The 12,422-nt window shown below is 38.1% G+C and overlaps 1 long non-coding RNA gene across 1 annotated transcript; it reads left to right on the top strand.

Annotated features, from left to right (window-relative positions):
* Positions 1 to 8,680: 8,680 nt before the first annotated feature.
* On the top strand, positions 8,681 to 11,997 carry LOC126815980 (uncharacterized). Its single transcript, XR_007678160.2, has 3 exons — positions 8,681 to 8,870; positions 10,000 to 10,111; positions 11,896 to 11,997. It is a non-coding gene; the product is annotated as an uncharacterized LOC126815980 (long non-coding RNA).
* Positions 11,998 to 12,422: the final 425 nt, after the last annotated feature.

The following is a 12,422-nucleotide window of genomic DNA, read 5'->3' as shown; positions in this document are numbered from 1 at the left end:
ACATGTTTAATAAAAAAATCAAATATTCGGTTTTAAATGGATTCAGACTATTTTACAACTGGGTTTTGATGGTGGTCATTAGAGTTTGAGAGAGAGAGAGAGAAATGGGGTTTAACGTCCACTCGACACAAGCTAGGTCATTTCGGGACTAACATGTGGTTTAATTTTATTTCAATAATTCAATTGCGCGTAGGGGTCTTTAGCAGTGGGAGGAAACCGGACATTAGAGTTTGATCTTCGGAGAAAAAAGTTCAAAGATGTGGTAGAACTTTTGTGTTCTGGCCTGATTTTCTAGACCCTTGCATGCTGGAATTAATTAATCGCTAACCGAATTTTTATGTGGTTTAATATTATGATAATGAAAAAAAGATGAAAGGTTTTGGGTATTAAGTTGAAAGAGTTGGGGTGGGGAGTGGATAGCCGAATGGTAAGCACGTGCACGCTGTATCATAAGGTCTGTCATTGAGTCAATTATCGTGGTTTCGATTCCCCAGTTGTACGTGACAAGGTGTAGGTTCGCCTGTCCAACCTCGTGGGTTTTCTCCGGGCTCTCGGGTTTCTTGCTACTACTAAAGACACCTACGCCCAAGCGAATTATTGAAATAAAATTGAACAATATGTTAGTCCCGAAATGACCCCCCCTCACTCTCTCTCTCTATTTTATTCCATATCCGTGTCCAAAGAAAGTTCGATATTTTATCCTTCTTCAATGTCTAACAAAAATGTGAGTACATACGCACGTAGATATGTGGCTATGGTACAAACACTAACCGAAATAACCCATACATATCTCAGAACTATGTAGACCCTGGGGAATAACTTCAAAAACAGCTTGCAGTATCCATTGCATGTAGCACATAATGAACTGTACATTGTACTTGTTCTTTATAGGCGTATCCTGGTAAACATGGCCTAAGATTGGTCTGTCAAGGATTATTTCTAATAAAAATAATGTAGCTTCAAAGCAAAGTGAGCGTGTTTAACTGCTGTGAATATCAGACAAAAGATTGAAGTATGTAATGATATGTGACGATGGAACCATCTGGAACCATTCATGCTACTAACCTATATTACCAGATGCATTGTCTGTTGTGATGTGTTACTGTGTGGGTTGTATTACTTACAGTTTGAATTTACTTCATGTCTTAGTGCTACTATGGTGATGGTATTCTTTTACGCCTTTCTTAATCGTCTTATGTGCACGCCACTGAGAGGGCTCCAGTAATATTGAGCACTTTAATCCAAACGAAAATCGTATAAGTTAGTATTCTCGATTTCGGTCCAGTTGAGTTCTACGTCAACCATTTTGAGAAGAGGAGGTGTTGGTCAGTTATCAAAGGATTTACCCAATAGATACCCCCCCCCCCCCCTCAAGATAACCCACCAGTGTGACTCTGCAAATCCAAATTGGCCCGCGTTCCGATTAAAGGACAATATAGATGTCAGGCAGTCATTATGACTACCTTTTTGAATTGTCAGATACCCCCCCCCCCCCACAGGTTTCGATGGAATTATTAGTGAGCAGAAATTCGTCCGTGTATCTGTTATCACTCGTCACTTCAGTCTGTTATATAGAAGGATTACTCGGATTTTCCTTTTAGTTTTGTCACTTCTGTTTCAAGAAATCCTCATTACGCGTCTATCGTAGCAATAATCTCTCTGTGTTAAAATTATATCTGGAATGTGTTTAACTAGTTCTGTCACATATGTAGTAATGGCTGACACCCATATTGTCCTTTAATAGCATGTATGCAAATACTATCAATTTTTATGACGTATTTATAGAATCACTTTGAAGACTTTTCTGAAAATTAGAAGTTAAAATAGCCTGTTTTGTCAGGCCCTCTGTCCTCCATCACTGACAAGAGTTGTGAGTTACAATCCTTGTCATTGCCAAAAGATAAAATTTCCTGCCTATTATCTATTGAACGCACTGCTGACATCATGGTTATTTATCAAAAAGCGATTGACAGGCCTTTAAAAGATAACGTGCTTTATCAAATCGCCTATCAATCTAATCAATAACATGACCTTGAAGAAGTTTATATCAGTTAATAATCTTTCAAGAAATCTAACTCATACAAGTTTATGTACAACAAAAGGTTTATGAGCGTAATATTGTAAGAACAGGTATTATGTCTCGGAATTTATTGGTGTTTATTTTGTTGGTTTTCACCTATAATGTTTCATGTATCACCATTGATTTGGAATCAGCGTCAGCAGTGAGAAATGTTAGTTCAAAGTTTGTTGGGGTAACTCTAGATTCTGGTCTTATTGAGAGTAAATGGAAAACTTTTAATTTTACGTAAGTATTTTTTTTATAAAGTGAATTTTGGCCCACATTGGTTGTTTATATCTACCTCTTTACCCACGACCCCTAATTTGATATAGATGTTTAGAGGGAGGCAATTTCTACTGAAGGGCGCCACGGTGGCCCAGTGGGTAAGACGTAGGTTCATCGGGATTTTCCGGAGTGGTTCCCCCTTGTCAGTGGTGCAGGACCAAGGGCCTGGCAAGACACAGCGCATAGTCGTCGTTCGGCTGGGACGAAACACCGAGGTCCCGTATACACATTGGTGTGCACGTAAAATATTCCTTGGCAGTGGGAATTCGATATAAGATAACCCGTACCGCCACTGTCCATGCAAAATTTCCCCCATTTGCCCGTCTTCATTAGTCGGAACAGGTCGTTAAACTCCATTTCATTTCGTTTCCACTGAAAACAAGTAGTTCCTTTTGGGGTTCAACGTCAGTAATACGTTCGTGGATCTTGAGATTAGCCACACGGTTAGGCAGCCAATGCTTCTTTTTGTTTTGTACAATCATCGGGATTTTCCGACGTGGTTTCCCCTTGTCAGTGGTGCAGAACGGAGGGCCTGACAAGGACAGCTGTCCAGTCCTTCGGATGAGACGAAAAACCGAGGTCCCGTGTATACATTGGAATGCACGTAAATGTTCCCTTGGTAGTTGGAATTCGACATAAGAGTAGGCAATAGTGCCGCTGCCCAGTATAGGAGCAGAATAGTAGGACGTTAAACCCCATTTCATTTCATTTCATTTCATTTTTGTACAAGAACAGGAATGGAAATGACTCAGGTACAAATTACAGAAAAACAACCAAGGATTGCCCGGGACAAATCACAGAAATCATCCAAGGGTTGCCCGAAACAAATTACAAAAAAACAACCAAGGATTGACTGGGGCAAATTATAGAAAAATAACCAGCCAAGGATTGCCAGGAACAAATGACAGAAACACGACCGAGGGTTGCCCTGGACTGTACAGCGCGTGTTGACGCTTACGGCTAGCCCCCGGGTCCATTCACTTGATCTGATACATACGTGTGTTGTCTGTGATGTCTGTATATTGTGTCCAGTCCGTATATTTGTCTTGTATAGTATATTTATTTGTGTGTGGTGCAGTCCCCCTGCACTTACTAATAATGAACATGCATTTTTTCCTTAGATCTCAGAAAGTGCTGACGTTAGCCAAAGGAATTTCGCCATGTTATCTTCGTATTGGTGGCACAGCGGGCGAACACATCATATTTAACATGACCCACAGAACTTCACCGAGTAACAAAAATTATTCGTTGACAGGTAGAAAGACAATGTATATCTGCAGACGCTATGAGATAGAGAGAGAGAGAGAGAGAGAGAGAGAGAGAGAGAGAGGGAGAGGTGGGGTAGAGAGAGAAGGGGGTAGAGAGAGAGAGAGAGAGGCGGGGGGAGAGGCGTGGGGAAGAAATGCGGGCTTTAACGTCCACAACTATGGTTTAGAGATTCCACCTTACTCCTTTATGATTATTGGTTACTAGGTCATTCCGGGACTAACACATGGTTTACTGTTTGTTATTAATAATTCGCTTTAGCCTAGGGATCTTTAGCAGTAATAAGAAAATCGGAGGTTAGGGGTAGGGAGAAAACCCCCGAGATTGGAGATTCGAGCTTACATCTTTATGAGGGTGGTTGGATGGCTGAATGGTTAGCGAGAGAGAGAGAGAAATGGGGTTTAACGTCCACTCGACACAAACTAGGTCATTTCGGGACTAACATATGGTTTAATTTTATTTCAATAATTCGCTTGCGCATAGGGGTCTTTAGCAGTGGGCGGAAACCGGAGGACCCGGAGAAAACCCACGAGGTTGGACAGGCGACCCTACTCCTTGTCACGTACAACCGGGGGTTCGAAACCACGACAAACTTTATGATACAGCGCGCACACGCTAACCATTCAGCCATCCACCCCCCCCCCCCGAATGGTAAGCGCGTGCGCGTTGTATCATAAGGTCTGACATTGGGTCAACTGGTGTGGTTTCGATTCGCCGGTTGTACGTGACAAGGAGTAGGGTCGCCTGTCCAACCCCCGGTTTCCTCCCTCTGCCAAAGACCACTACGCGCAAGCGAATTATTGAATTAAAATTGAACTATATGTTATTCCCGAAGTGACCTAGTTTGTGTCGAGGAGTGGACGTTAACTTCTCTTTCTCTATTTCGTTTCTTTTTTTATAGTTCAAAAATTTCGTTTTACTTGTCTTACTACTCAAGGATCTGGAAGAGGTGTTATATAACCCGCATTCTGGATGATGTTAGGGGTTGCCAATGAAACGATCTGTTTCGGCGAGTATTTGGCGTGAGGTGCACGGAACTGTGTGTAACCCACTAGAAGCATCAACGCTGATTGGTTAATTAAATGTCTGACGTCATAAGGTCAGACACATAACACATGTAGTGTAGGCCATCGAAAGTGTAAAAAAAAAACGAAACGAAATATAGATCTGTATTTTAATCAGATTGTATAATGTAAGCTCTGTTGCTTCGTTTCAGGCATTCAATATCAGTTTTCATTTTGATTTCAGTTGCTGATTGGGATAATTTGAATCATTTTGTGAGGAATGTGGGATGGGATCTAATTTTTGCTTTCAACGTATTTCTACGTAAAAATGGTCACTGGGACCCAACCAATGCTATAGAACTGTTAGAATATACCGTGAAACAGGGTTATAAACCGGCTGGCTACGAATTAGGAAATGGTAATTATTCTTATTTTCTGTTTAGTAATAATTTTAGTCTTGCCATTATGTAAAAGCGAAATGTACCTATATATATTACAAGCCCCTTTTTTCTGGTTTCAAATCTAATATAAATCACTATTTAGATGTTTATTTACATGCCAAGCCAACAATTGGCCCACTAGACTATCTGATGGTCGAGATATTAAATAGATTAGAATACCCACGCCATTGAAATTCAATAATTTAAAGATAGGTTCCCAGAAAAGTATTTATCGGGTGGTTATTTCCAATAAAAGTATGGCAATTTTGGTATATATGGAAAGTAGAGGTATCCAATCTTACTAGAAAAATACTGGATTCCCCGAAAAACACTCATGGAGCGTACACAGGACAAAAATGTAAGGGCTCCCCTAATCGACAGCCCGATGATTAGGAATTTCTGCACGCGTGATGTCAAAGGTCACACGCGAACATTGAGCGCTTAAGTTGATAAGACTTTATGAAGAGTTAGACGTACAACACTTTCTGAGATAAAAATGACGGAAAAAGACGCGGGTAGTGGATAATCGAGAATTTAATTAGGATTCGATGTTTGTAATAAATAGTAAGCGATTAAAGACAACATCGTCTTATGTATGCAATGAATTCTCCTCTAACTTCAAAGAGAGGTAAGTCACGAGTCGTAAACATGACCTGGTTTGATCAAATTTTTATAGCAGGTGATTCCGTCGCAATTACAATGTTTGAGGAGGATTTGAAGCAAAATTATGACAAATTAATTAGTTTAAATATATTTTAGTCCATATATACCATTTAATCACCCAGTTTGTACGCGGGAATGTATCTTTAACGTTAATTTAAGGCTAAATCTCTTTGTTAAGGCCAGCTCAATTTTCGTCAAGGTCGTTGAGATGTAAATAGGGTTAGGGCACATGGTTGGCGAGATTGTACGTTAGGTAAGCATTGGGGCTAGGTCTAGGGTTAGGATTAGAGTTGGGATTAGTGCAAGCCCGGTTAACATCTCGTGCCCTTTGGCCAAACTTGAAGTGGGCCTTATCAAATAGATGTATCCGTTAATTTAATCGAGAATTTGTTTGTTATCGTTGTAATGGTACTAGACAATCGAGAACTTCACCTAATAAGGATATTCTATTATATATATTTTAAATTTCAGAACCAAATTATTTTCGCGGTGCCGTATCGGAAAAACAGTTGGCGAAAGATTTTGCTGCATTTAAAAATATCGTATCGTCTAGTGGTGTACCGCCATTTTTAACAATTGGACCGGATGTTGGTGGCATGGTACCTGGTAGCAAGGCACCGACCTTCCTTGAAAAGTAGGTGATTTATATCACTCGGCCATCCTTTGTATAATAAAACATTCTTCATAGGCGTGGTCATGGCCGACGCCGTTGGTAGTTCGTTATACAGCCGAGGCTCGATGTAGGGCACTGGAGTCTGCTGAGGTTTGTCGAGTATGTTTTAAATCTGCCTTTAAATGAGCTAAATCGCTAATATTTTGGACCTAGAAATTGACACAAATGAGTCGTAACGCATATAATAATGTGATAGGAATATATATAAACTGATTTACATTCAATCGTTTCCATTTTTACTCTAATTTCAAATCAGTTACGTTCGGCGAAATATGTCAGAAGTCTCAATAAAATGAAAATTTCTAGCGTCTGGTTATTCTAGTCTACATAGTATTTATTGCGCATACTCTCCCGACATGAATATGCCGTCACCGTTTCACAAGACTTGTTGAATGTCTAGCCTCGTTCTTCGAGTCTCTTGTTAGAATGGGCCTGAATCGTATTATGGTACACGATTCGTGTACCAATGGTAAGATGTGTATTTTGGCTTAAATATTGGATATCAGAAGCCCATCTTTCCCCGGTAAGATCACAACATCAATGTTGATTTAAATTGACAAATAATTCGTGTTTTCAATGTCGAATACTTTGGATGATATTGAGTTAGAGACTTTAAATTTCATAAAATGTGTCATGTCAGTCATTCAGCTAATTTGAAATAAAATGGGGATTTATTAACCTACTTTTCTGCATTGTCCGAGCTAATGAAGATGGGCATACGACTAGTTCCTTTTAGAACGATCTCTGATCGGACGATGTCCACTGACCTTTCCTATCCGTCCCTATATAGCTGCAATATGAAAATACCTCTCGTCCCCACCTCTGGTCTAAGGCTATTGTAAAATCCTTACCTTCTATTTGTGACCTTGATTCTTCTTTGTTCGCCAACAGGAATCATTTGACAAAAATTTATAACAATTCAACACCATTAGGGATTAAATAAATTTGAACAGATCAGCCATTACGAGACTCGAACATGCGCAGACCCGATTTGTTTTTAATCCTATGGTTTTTACTCTGTAAGGCCTTTGTCGTAATTTTCTAGCTGTTATTTGTAGAAGTTATTTGTATTATTATTATATCTCGAGCTTAATTTCTGTTTCGTGCAACTAATTACTGTAAACACAACAGGGGCCCACTTCCACTCGTGGAAAAGTCTACTTTTGATTTCTAATCTATAGTCTGTATCAAAGTTGTACACATACGCTAACGCCCTCTGGTGTAATAATGTTGATAATTCATTATATTTTTCTGGACATTTTCATTTCAAGATTTTAACTTCAAGACTTTTTGAAACGTAGAAAATATTTTCATACGAGTTCAAATACCAGATTTTTTTTAGATACTTTCAGAAACCAATGAATTGATTTCTTTGTCGTGTAAAATTAAGAAATTATTTTTTAATTTTAATATTTAATTATATATAAAAGTTACCGATAAAACATAAAGTCAATTTTTTGTTTAAAGTGTTGATTTGGAGCATGAAATGTTGACATAAGAATGTAGAAACACGAATCATTAGTTTAGAATGTTGCGTTACCGATAAAACGCCGAAAATGAAACATAAAGTCAATTTTTTGTTTAAAATGTTGATTTTGTGCATGAAATGTTGACATAAGAATGTAGAAACAAGAATCATTAGTTTAAAATGTTGCGTTCATGTCTAAAATATTCAAACTGGAATGTAGAAACAAGAATCATGAATATTGTCCCATTTGGTCTTCCATAAAAATCACTGTCGTACTGTATTTAATATTTGTTGCATGTATTATTAAAGTTTTTTAGAGGCTGGTGGAGGTGATGTAGTTGACGTTGTTACAGTGCACCAGTAAGTAAGATCATCTAACATCTTTAATTTAATCACTCGAGAGATAAGATTTAAAAACAAATACCACCGTAATATGGAGGAGAACGCTAGATCGAAGACGGTCTAGCACAAATGACGTCATATTTCGTCCTATCAGTATTGTACTTGAAAACAACAAGAGAATTAAAATCTTTTACGGGCATTTAGTTACTTGATAAAGCAAAAAACTGTAACACATACTAATGGAAAACGGCTACTTATTTATTTTAGGCGACGTTAACTTGATTGAGAGAATACTCCTCGAAACGTCGCCCAAAATATATATATCTTCGATCGCAATAGAGAAATTGGAATGAAATTTTCAAATTATTCATTTTACATTATCTGTTTTCGAACTAATATAGCAAGTATCTTTAAGAGTTCGATGTTCAAAATATTTAAATTTATCCCTTTTCGTCCTTTTAATTTTCAGGTATTATACGAATGGTCGGAATACGACGCTAAAAGATTTTACCGACAGAAAAATTTTAGATATATTTATACCGGAAGTTGACTTGTTTGTCAAAACTTGTAACGAGAAGGCTCCTAATAAACAATGCTGGTTGGGAGAAACGTCATCGTGTGCTCACGGAGGGGCTCCACATATATCAGATAGATATGTCGCTGGATTCTTGTAAGTAGTTTTCTTTTGTTACAAATCTGATCAAAACACAGATCCTATTTCGTTTCGTTTTTTATAGTTCAAAATTTCGTTTTACTTGTCTTTACTACACTAGGATCTGGAAGAGTTGTTATATAACAGGGGTTCTGGATGATGTGAGGGATTAGCCAATGAAGCAATCTGTTACGGCGAGTTTTTGGCTTGAGGTGCAAGGACCCACTAGAAACAACACCGCTGATTGGTTAATTAAATGTTTGACGTCATAGACTCAACTCAAAAGTCGCTCGCATGACTTCTGACGCGACCTTCCATTACATCCGGTCAGATCTTCATGTAGCGTAGGCCACCAAAAGTATAAAAAAAAAACGAAATATAAATCTGTATTTTAAGCAGATTGTTTTGTTACATGAATATTGGAAATGATTGAAAATCACCAGGATTCTTCCTCACCTACATCAAGAACACCTACCTAATTATCAGACAAATCAGATAATGTATAGATTGCTAATAAGAATTGTTAACAGACGGACTAACGATCCGATGGAATTGTGATTTTCCTGAAACCGCCATAATGTCTTTAAATGGCATTTAAAATATACGCCTTCTCGCATCGTCAGCACATGGCATTTCTTCGTTTCATTGTGACCATTCCGTGGTTCTAAGTTTTACAGCTGAAAACAAAATACGCGGTGAATAAAGGAATCCCGATCATCAAGTCGTATTATCCCTACTTTTTTGGCCTTCGTCATTCGCCGTTTTAGGAGAATCACAGCCACCGTACGACCACACTAAACTAACAAGTAGTACAATAGAGTAGATGTATTTAAGATGGCGAATGTTGAGGTACCATGTCTCCGACTGACCTGATAAAACAAGTACGGCCTACTATGAACCAGGAACAAGGCATTATGGAATATCATAAATCGACGCGCAGTTGTCCAACGGACACGTATGTCAAGATTAATTTCGACCGTACCAACAATGGCGTAGACTATGACTTTCTTGAAGAGGGTCACCCCAAGATCAAGAACAACAAAAAGATTATGAAGTGTCTGAAACAAGTTCCTGCTTCAGAAATGTTTTGAAACGTTTACTAATATGTTTCACAGTTATTATTTTATTTTTATTTTTTACACCCAAGGTGGTTAGATAAGCTTGGATTATCAGCTTTACGTGGATTACAGGGTGTTTTACGACAAGAGTTTTATGGCGGTAATTATGCCTTAATAGACACAAACCTCAATCCTAATCCCGTGAGTTAATCAATTAAATAATTCGTATTCCATATCAAATATTATTATGAAGGTTTACAAACTATTCCACAAGATAGATGTCCTGGTATTGGGAAGCCGCGTTCGCTAAGTGAGAAAGACGCTGGCTCGCTCGCTTATGTAGCACCGTGGGCCTTTTTGTCAGACGTGGAGAGCGGGAATGCCAGACCAGACCCATGCATCTTTTCTTACTACACATTTCTGTAGCCGTGTGATCGTCTAGAATTTGTCTCTAGCTGTCTTTACTTCTGCTTCACGTTGTGTATTTACTTCTTACAGTTTCTTAAGACGTTTGTCTTACCAGGAATAACAATGCAACAGTTCGCTTCTACATTTTATATAGCATAGCCGAATACATGTATACAAGCACAATAAATAACAATACTAGCTAAAACCATTTCTCCACCCTAGCCAGCCTCGCGGCTGTCTAGGAACTCAGATGGAACCTCTCTGGACTCTAATGGAAGTCTAACTTAAAACTTTACTATGATTTCTTTTATAAGACTCCTGCATATCACGCACAGAAAGCCTGTCCATGGCCCTGAACCTGTGCAATTAACGATATGATTGGTTACTTTAAGCCAAATGATGCAATTAGAATAATTCCACTCACGTGTAATCTGTGGTAAATTATTGACACATGTTTTGGCTAAATAGCTCTTTTTATGTGTCAACTGTCAATTACAGACTAAGTTGATTTAGTACACACTATATATAATATATATGTGAATATGTGTGAAACTATTAATTTGCCAAATATATTAATTAATGAAATATAAAGTCATCTTATTTTTCTATTCTTTGTCTATAAATTTACAAACAATGTCGCAACGACTATATTGTTACACTTACCCGGAAATCTGGGTTTCTTCAAGCAGATCGGCTGATAACTGTTGTCTCTAAAATATTTAAAACGGTGGCTCAGTGAGTAAGAATTTGGCTACATTGAACGAGAATGTTCATCGCGATATTTCGGCGTCGTTCCTCCTTACGAGTGGTGCAGGGCGGATGACCTAACAAGGACTTTTCTCTAGTCCTTCGGATGCAACGAAAAACCGAGGTCCCGTTTACACATTGGCGTGCACGTAAAATATTCCTTGGCAGTTGGAATTCGATATACGAGTAGGCCATAGTGTCGCTGCCCAGGCAAAACTTCCTTCATAGCACACTGTATGGCGTATCCACGTCTTCATTAGCCCTTTCGGAGCAGAACAGTAGGATGATCAACCCCATTTTATTTCATTTCATTTTACATGCATGTGTACAGAAGACATCATCCGAACGAATCACGTGTTAGCAATACAAGCTTGCCCTAACCCTAACCTACAATCTGGCCAACAATCACGTGTCCTAACCTTATTTTCATCTCAATGACCTTGACAAAACATGAACTGGCCTTAACAAATAGATTTAGCCAAGCAATACAAGGAGCGTGATTAACTGTTGTAAATATAAGATTATATAGAGTTATATATATTGTATATCATCTGTTATAGTACTAATCTATAAATATCATTAACACTACCATACTAAAATCACTCTACAAATTCCATTATCAACACTGAGAACTATCTACTTTGAGAACAGATCTCTACTCTGAATGACCGCCATTTTAAACAATCAGTATTCTATTTTGTTATGTGGCTCTAATCCGTGTCACACTTTTCACACAAAATGACTCATTTATATAAAGCGGCCATTGTGAACCTCCCCAACCGGCCTACTATTAGCATCTCCCATAAAATATACAATATCTGTCATTGTAGGACTACTGGTTAACATTGATATATAAAAGACTGGTTGGTAGTCCCGTTTTCGATGTAACTCAAACTACAGACCCTAATGTTCGAGTCTACGCCCATTGTACAAATGTTAGCAGGTATGTTTATATTTATATACATTGGTGGCCTCCGTCAAATTAAAGGACAATATTGGCGTCGGTCATTATCACATATGCCATAGAACTGGTTAACACGTTGCCATAGAACTGATTAACAAGTTGCAAATATAATTCTTACACAGAGATCATTGCTACGATAGATTTCAAGAAACGGAATTGACGAAAGCACTGATTTATGACGAAACATTGAGCAGACCTTATCATTTAGTACTAACCACGGTATATTATATTATATATTACAGTAGTATAGGTTATAAACCAGGCAGTATAACGGTATATTTTTATAAACCAGGAAGTATAATGGTATATTATATATTACAGTAGTATAGGTTATAAACCAGGCAGTATAACGGTATATTTTTATAAACCAGGGAGTGTAACGGTATATTATAT

This window comes from Patella vulgata, chromosome 3 (genome assembly GCF_932274485.2).
Source record: "Patella vulgata chromosome 3, xgPatVulg1.2, whole genome shotgun sequence".
Classification (NCBI taxonomy): domain Eukaryota; kingdom Metazoa; phylum Mollusca; class Gastropoda; family Patellidae; genus Patella; species Patella vulgata.
This window is presented reverse-complemented; position numbering and strand designations above follow the sequence as displayed.